This window comes from Vigna radiata, chromosome 1, assembly GCF_000741045.1.
Source record: "Vigna radiata var. radiata cultivar VC1973A chromosome 1, Vradiata_ver6, whole genome shotgun sequence".
In the NCBI taxonomy this organism is placed as follows: domain Eukaryota; kingdom Viridiplantae; phylum Streptophyta; class Magnoliopsida; order Fabales; family Fabaceae; genus Vigna; species Vigna radiata.
Window position 1 is genome coordinate 14,983,930 of NC_028351.1, and position 9,169 is coordinate 14,993,098.

A 9,169-nucleotide genomic window follows, 5' to 3' on the forward strand; every position below is an offset into this window, starting at 1 on the left:
GGTATGCATATCTAGAGTAATCGTCTATGAATGATATAAAATATTGTTGACCATTCCATGAAGGTGTAGGGAAGGGACCACAAATGTCTGTATGTATCAGTTCTAAGACGTCTGTAGCTCTGTGTGCACCCAATCTCGATGTCTTGGTCTGTTTTCCTTAACGCATTCAACACAAACATCAAAATTTGTGAAGTCAATGGAATTCAAAATCCAATTTGACACAAGCCGTTCAACTCTTTTTTTAGAGATGTGACCTAGACGTCTGTGCCATAATGCTCCTGAATCATTATTGTCAATTTTTCGCTTAGTACTAGATGATTTTGTATTGAATGATTCACTATAGGAAGCCACCGTATCAAGCATATAGAGGTTGTCATTGTCTGAAAGTGAACCAGTCCCAACAATATTTGAATTTAAAGACAATTTGATTTCACGATTTCCAAATGAACATAAATATCCTAATTTTTCCAAATAGGAAACTGAGACCAGATTTCGTCTAAAAGACGACACAACAAAAGTTTCTTTCAAATCCAAGTAGAAACCAGTGCACAATAACAATCTAAAATGCTCTATAGCTTCCACCTCTACCGATTTGCCATCTCCCACATAGATCCATCTTTCAGAATCAATTGGTTTTTGGTAGCTTATACATCCCTTCATTGAAACACTGATGTTAGCAGTTGCACCAGAATCTAACCACCAAGTGTTTATTGGTACTGAAGCTAAATTGACCTCAGAACAGACCAAAGCAAGACTGCGCCTAAAGCTTATACAATCAAGGACTATCTTCATTTTCTTGTTCCATTCTTTAAAGAAATTAGCAGATATTGAAGCAATCGAAGTTGTATTTAGAATAAGAGAAACAAAGGAATTAAGCTCACACCGTAAAATTAATAATTATATAAATATAATTCAAAAAATGGTCTATCCCATCTCAAGACACCCAATGCCCCATCAATATCAAGTCTTTGGGCAGTAATATTAACTGCTAGAGGTATCTTGGTGTAATGATCAACATTGATAATAAGAACATGTCCAATAACAAACCTATCTTTGGATAAATTTTATTATTGACACGTAAACCTTATAATTATCACATGTTACCATCACAGGTGCGTATACAATCCGGCCAAGTATTAATCTTCCTTTGGGCCAACCAATACTTGCATGAATATATATATATAAACACAAACATTCATAATTTCTCTATGAACTACTCCAGATAAAACGACTCACTTTGGTGATTTCTTAATTATCTATAGCTCATAAAAAAAAAATTACAAACAAGACCAATATTTAAATTTTATTTATTCCTTAATAATTATTAATTTTATCCAATGACTCAAAATTAAAACTGCAATCAGCACCAGATTGGGCCTGCCCAAAAAAAATTAAATAAAAGTCCAAAATGGATCTGACTATTTGGACCATTCGAAATTGGGCCTGGGCCACAACCCGTAACCCAGCAAATAGAGGAAACCCTCGCCGTCATCCTCGCTATGGTCGAAACTCGCCATCAGCCGCGAACGGGACGAAACTTGTCGTAAGCCGTCAACACTGCCAGCCGCGAATAGTCCTTGCCGAGACCACCTATGAAGCGCCACTGTGAAGCAGCTTCTGCAGGTTTGAACGCAAATCAAGGACAATCACGACTCTCCACCGCCACCATCGATGCTGATGTGTGAACAGGAGGTGCGACTTCTCGCGGTGGGGTTTCACCAGTTCGCTCGCGCAAAGTCGCCAAACGTTGTGTCGTCGCGAGTTCGTTCGCGCAGAAGTAGAACGTCGATTCGAAGGAAAGTTATGCCACTATTGCGTCTATGCGAAGGAAGAGAAGAAGTCCCCGGAGGTGATTCCTCCATGGCAGCACAGAGAAGAAAAAGAACGTAGGTACCAATTTGGGGTTTTCCCAAATTACATTTTCAATTTGGGATTTACGAAATTAGAGTTTTAGATATATTCAAATTGGAAATTTTTAATTGGATTTTAATTTCACTTTCCAAACCGAAGAATTAATGCACAAAATTGATTACAAATTTATAATTCATAATCAATTAAAAATTCCCAAATTTGGTTTACGCATTTTAATCATAAATTAACCAGGCTCTGATACCAATTGTTAGAATTTATGATTCAGAGATTGACAATAAAGAGCAATAAACCTCATGCATTAAATTCTTCAATCAAAGCAGTTCCCAATATTTCTATAATAATAGAGCGGAAGCGTACCTGAATTGGACATTGGGAATAATTAATGAACCTGAAATTAGTCTCTAATCTTCCCTCTCTAGAGCACCCTTAGTTCTCTCTAGATTTTCTCTTCTGATGGGGATAAAGAGAAAGAAACAGGAATGAATCTTATGCTTACAGATGCAGACCATGACCCCTTAAATAACCTCTGACGGTTAATATTCTTTAGTTTCAATTATAATTTGGCCCCTTCAACAAATTATAATTATTGCTGGTGTCTACACAATATACCTTTCGTGACAAATATACCCTTAGCCATATTTATCTTAATTAGATCACTTTATAAAATTGGCTAATATAATATAATGACCCTAACACATTTAATATATATATATATATATATATATATATATATATATATATATATATANACAATATACCTTTCGTGACAAATATACCCTTAGCCATATTTATCTTAATTAGATCACTTTATAAAATTGGCTAATATAATATAATGACCCTAACATAATTTATATATATATATATATATATATATATATATATATATATATATATATACCAAACTGCTAACAAAAGATGCTTCCATGGATGAATGAAGCAACTTTAATAATGGTGTGTGCAGTGCCGGTGGTCGGGTCTCCCTGAGTATTACTTGCAGTAGATGGGGAATTTCTTCTTGCACCTGCATAACCCTCATAAAATGTAATTTTTCATTCCTTTCATAACTTGGCCTTATAGAGTGAAAGTTCCTTTCATATTTTGGATCTTAGCGTATGGCTTCAGGACTAGGTCTCGCTCTCTCGTTTTCGTTTTGAAAATTTCTCTATTTTAAGAGAAGTGATAGGTAGGTGGTAGGTGGGATTCGTGCGTGGGAAGGACGTCAAGCCCAAGGGGCTACTTCAAGAGAATAGGATTGTGTTGTTTTTGGGAGATAGGACCGTGTGGGTCCCGCTTAATTTAAAATGGAAAATGTGGAATGTAATGGGCTACATTAAGTAGTTGATGTGCGTGTAGCATAAACCTGGAAGGCCACACCATGAAGAGAAAAATAGGGGTTTCAGCTTGGGCTTGGGTTTGGAGTGTAGGATCCAGATGCTTCTTTTGAGTGCCCATTTATCTAGGTGGGCTCGTGTGTTATAGGAATAATGTTTGTTTGTGAGCCAATGTAGGTTCATGCAAGGTTAATTATTCCTTGGTATTATTTAATTAGATTAGATAATTATTATGGTGTAGTAGAACTTTGTGTTTGATGAGCTAATACATATTGTCGTGGCTACGTATGAAATGAATGATATTGAGTAATGCATATTATTGAGAATGTGTATTGATTTGAGATGTGAATATGAAACTATGTTATTTCCTTATACTGTTGTTGGTCATGTGTGAGCTTTTCGTACTGTGCTACGTTAAGGATGTTGGGTCTCAAGTAAAGACAGAGATTTGAGTGTCACACTTCCTCTACGTTAAGGATGTTGGGTCTCAAGCAGAGACAGAGATTCGAGTGTCACACTTCCTCTTGTGCGATGACATAAGAGGTTTTGATGTCTCGCCTAAAGGCTTCGGTTCGTGCTAAGTATAGTACGCAGGTGCGCGTTGTGTCGATGTTTTTGCTTGTTAGTCCTTAAGAAGTTAGGGAGATAGGTCTAAAGTTCAGATGGAAGACGACTTGAATCGCCCTGTTATTGAGAATAAGTTATGACGACACAATGCAAGGAAACGACATTGGTTTATGAGTGGTTTGGTTGAAATGTTAATGTTGTGGTGAATTATGGTTCTATGATTATCTTACTCTATGATTAATATGAATATGTTATATTATATGTTATGATATTTTTGGTTGCTCACCCTTGCATGTTGTGGTTGTGGTTTACACCTACGATCATCGTACTTGTATGGGAGTAGATGGTGTTGTAGAAAGACTGGCTCAGAGTAGTTGACGAGAGATGAGAGTTTAAATTCGGGGGTTGATTATTTATTTTTCATTGTTTAAAAGTTTTTAGACTCAGTATTTTTATGTAAAAGTGAAATTTTGAGATTTATGTTTTGAACGGGCAACGTGATACCTGAACTAGTAGAAGAACTAAGCACTACAACTTGAAGAAATGCAAAAGCACTGGTGATGAAAACAAGAGACTGAACAAATTTGAACGAAAGAGCAAAGCTAAAGTCGAACAGTGAAGGAAAACTGGGAAGCAAAAACTGTTATCAAAACTTTTTTAAGACCCATAAATAACACTTATCTTAAGAAGTGTTATTTATTGTCTTTTAAAAGATATTGCTTTTTAAAAAAAGTGTTATCTATTGTGTTTCAATCGATAATGCTTTTAAAAAAACACTATCTATTGGTCTATTTTAAATTCTAAATTAAAAAAAAAATGTTAAATACCTATAGATGACTTTTTTTTTTGGGGGAAAAACTCTATCTATTGTCATAGTTATAGATAACATTTATTTAAAAACACATTACCTATTGTTTTGCACATTCATATAGATAGTCATTTTATCACTATCTATAGACAATTCTGTAGTAGTGTTCATTCAGGTTTCTTTATTGTCATAAGGAGAAAGCTTAGGTCAAGTTGAATATTTCCTTAATGTAATTTTTAAGAATTTAAATTTTTTATATTTGCTAATGAAAATGATTATATTTCATTTTTTTGTAGTTTTTATAAGTGATTTCCTTTTGGTATTTTGATATGGTAATATTGTATCTATGAACTCATTTTGATTATGTTTGTAAAAGAAATTAGGGTGAAAACCTACCAGCATCTTGTACATTATATTAAGGAATAATTATAAGTCTAGTGTGAAAATACTTATTGCTAAGAAGGCTTCAGGTACGTTAAAATTAAATCATATCAATGACATAATTGTTTTTTATCATTAGTTAATATGAAAAAACAATGTTATTTTTCTGGCAATCACTTTTCAAATATATCTTGTTTAATTGTAGAAATTCACGATAAGTTAATGATAATAAACAAAAAATGTGTTTGATTTCAATTTATGATAAGTTTTTTGTTATATCGTACAAGAATTTGAGGTAATAAACTGAAACCATTTTAGAAGAATTAGTTAGTAAACAAAGTATGCATGGACATAAGTCCTTGTTTATTGAATTTCATACTAGACTATTGGTTTTAATCCTAAATGATTAAAAAAAAAAGTTATACTATGCAACTTTGTTTGGAGTTTTGTGGGTGAATACCTTTTCTATGATATACTTGAATTGAAATTTTTATATAAAAGACTTTAGTATAGATCATCATCCATAATGAGTATGAATAAAACTAATTCATAAACATTAAGAGAATTTATTTATGCAATCTATGGTAAATGATTTTTCTTTATATTTGTTTCAAGAAGACATTACTTAATATTATTAAAATTCAAAGAAAAGTCTAATTTAAAATATTCTTTATTGCCTTCTTGAAATCAAGCCTTCTTGAAATCAATTCAAAGAAAATCATTTAATAATATATGATACGATTCCATAATTAAATCTCTTATATACGAATTGTTTTCATTTAAACTTGGTAATGATGGAAACCCACATCAAAATCATCCATAAAAAAATAATTAATTGAAGTATCTCAAAAAAATTAATACATCACAGAACTTCAAACAAAAGTTGCAAGAAATAGCTCACTTTTATTTCAAATCATTTAGGATCAAAGTCAATATTAAATTTAACCACTAAGGTGTTTTGTTGATGACCAATTCTTCTAAAACCATTTTAACTTTCTACTTCAAACTTCTATAAGATATAACCAAAAACGAAGATAAACCACCAATCATAAGATCATTTCGTAAAAAAAACTTATCATAAAATGAAATACAAACACGTTTTCGTTCTTTTTATTATTAACTAATCATGTATAATTAACAAACATATTTTAAAATATATAACAGATAGAAGAATAATATTTTTTTTTCGTACTAACGAATAAGAAAGTCAATAATTAATATTATTTAATTTTAAAACATCTAAAACCTTCTAAATAGTAAATACTTTCACAATAAATTTAAAACCAAATTCTTTTACATTATAAGAATATATAATAGGTGTTCATCTCAATTTTTTTTTACAAAACGTAACTTCTTTTTTATTTACGGATAATGTTATTTTCATGTTCAATTTAACTCCTAAAAATATTAAAATGGAAGATAACATGAAAAGAAAAATAAAAATAATGACTAATTTTATGAATTTAAATTACACACAAAGGAGCATCAATAAAATCATGCATTCCCATTCAACCTAATGTTTAACATATTAATTAGTAGTTAAACATAGCTATCTGGACAGTGTAATTCCATCAAAAGTGCAGTTTAAATAACTTAGATAAGTGCCTATCATAATAACTTCATTGCTAATCTCACTCTTCATTAGATTTCAGTGTAATTTTATAAAACAATATACAAGCATAAAAATGAAATGTAGAAAAATGAAATGTAGAGATTCAAAATGAAATGTAGAAAAATGAAATGTAGAGATTCAAATTAATATGAGCAATAACATAGTTTTATAAAACAATATATAAGCATAAAATCCTAATCTATAATAAACATTTATTAATGAGATTAAAACACCAATATTTTCTAACTTTCATTGTCAAAATATTATTAACTTTTGCAACTAAAAAAAATACTACAATAAAAAAAAATAAAAAATAAGTAATCAATTAAAATTATACTATAAATAAATTATATATACAAGATAAATTAAAATTAGAATACTTGTGGTCAACATATATAAGAGTTCTAGCAACCTGTCAAAAGAAAAACTAAAAAAAAAAACATTTTAGGAACAAGACAATTCAAACATAAGAANCATCACTAAGTTGGAATAAGGTAATTAGTCATTTCCACTTAATGANATCCATGCTAAAATCAACATCCCGAAATCATTTTTTAAATTTTATGTGGTGAATGCATCGTTCTATTAGAAAATAATTTTCAAAATTTATTTATCCCATTTTTTTAAACACCTTATTCAGGTTTGTTATTGTCATAAAAAAAATTGAGGACAAGTTGAATATTTACTTAAGATAATTTTGAAGAATTTTAATTTTTTATATTTGTTAATAAAAATGATTATATTTCATGTTTTGTAATCTTTGTAAGTGATTTTCTTTTTATATTTTGACATAGTAATATTGTATCCATGAATTCATTTTGATTATAATTGTAAAAGAAATTGAGGTGAAAACTTACCAATGTCTTATACATTTTACAAAGAAATAATTTTAAGTTTATTGTGAAAACACTTAATTTGTGCTTTGTGCTAAGAAGGCTTTACAAACATTATAATAAAACAATATTAATGACATAATTGTTTTTATCATTTTTTAGTATGAAAAATCAATGTTATTTTTCTGTTTATCATTTTTCAAAAATATCTTATTTAGTTGTTGAAAATAACCATAAGTTAAAGATAATAAAAAAAGTATTTGATTTCAATTTATGATAATAAACACATTATCATTTTTATCATCATTAACTTATAATGTATAATTAAAAAACATATTTTGAAATATATAATAAATAAGAAAATAATATATTTTTTATTATAACTGATAAGAAAGTCAAGATATTATTTAATTTTAAAACTTCTGAAATCTTCTAAACAACAAACACTTCCACAATAGATTTAAAATCAAATTCTCTACATAATGACAATATTGTATATTAATAATTGTTCATCTCAATTTCTTTTTACAAAGATAACTCCTTTTCTATTTATGGATAATGTTAGTTTTATGTTTAATTTTAACTCCTAAAAATATTAAAATGAGAATAAAATCACATGAAAAAAAAGTAAAAACAATGTCTAATTTTATGAATTTAAATTACACACATGATTATATAAAAATATTTCTTCACATATCTATCTAACTTACTCATCTACAAAACAATAGTAAGTCTGTAAAAATACAATATATTATTTACTAAATTGAATGTTAAATTAACTAGTTAGATATACAACAAATATAATATATTCCTCATTATTTAACTATATAATATATAATGCACAAAGGAGCAACAATAGAATCATCCATTCCCATTCTACAAACATTTCATATTAAAAAAAAAAAGTATACCTACCTTTTAGTGCCAGAATAAAACAATCTAATAAAAACATGAAACTACTGTTTAACAATTAACATATTGTTGTAGTTATAAGGACAATAATTAAGAACATCTTGTTATAAACAACCTGACATATTTCTAAAAGTAAATTATATTGTTAAAAGAATATTATAAAAAAATTCAACAAAACTAATATTTGATTAAATATTTACAATACATTAATTTCCAATGAATGTATTAACTAAAATATAGAAAATATTAATATAAATTGAGACAATGTTACTCTTGGTTTATCTTAAACATAATGAACTATTTCAAATTTTGAACTATAATACATTACATTGAACATCTTGCAAACAATATTATAACCCTCCAACAACAGTAACCTTGTGACATTATANCCATCCAACAACAGTAAGGAAAGAAAACTTTTTTATTGTTCGTATTAGTAGGCTTATAAAATAAAAAAATAAATTATCGAAAAGAAAATGATTTTGTAAAAATTATTTTATCAAGTCAGAATATANCTTTATCTGAACTGATTTATCAGTTTGTTAGATTTTTTTTTAAACCTGTTTTCATAGCCATTAAAACAGAGATACCTATTCAGATTTTATGATTGTGATAAGAAGAAAATTAAGATCAAATTGAATATTTACTTAATATATTTTGAAGAATTTTCATTTTTTATATTTGTTAATAAAAATGATTATATTTCATGTTTTGTAATATTTGTAAGTGATTTTCTTTTTATAATTTGATATGGTAAGATTGTATCTATAAGTTCATTTTGATTATGTTTGTAAAAGAAATTGAGGTGAAAACCCAATAGCTTATTATACATTATATCAAAGAATAGTTTAAA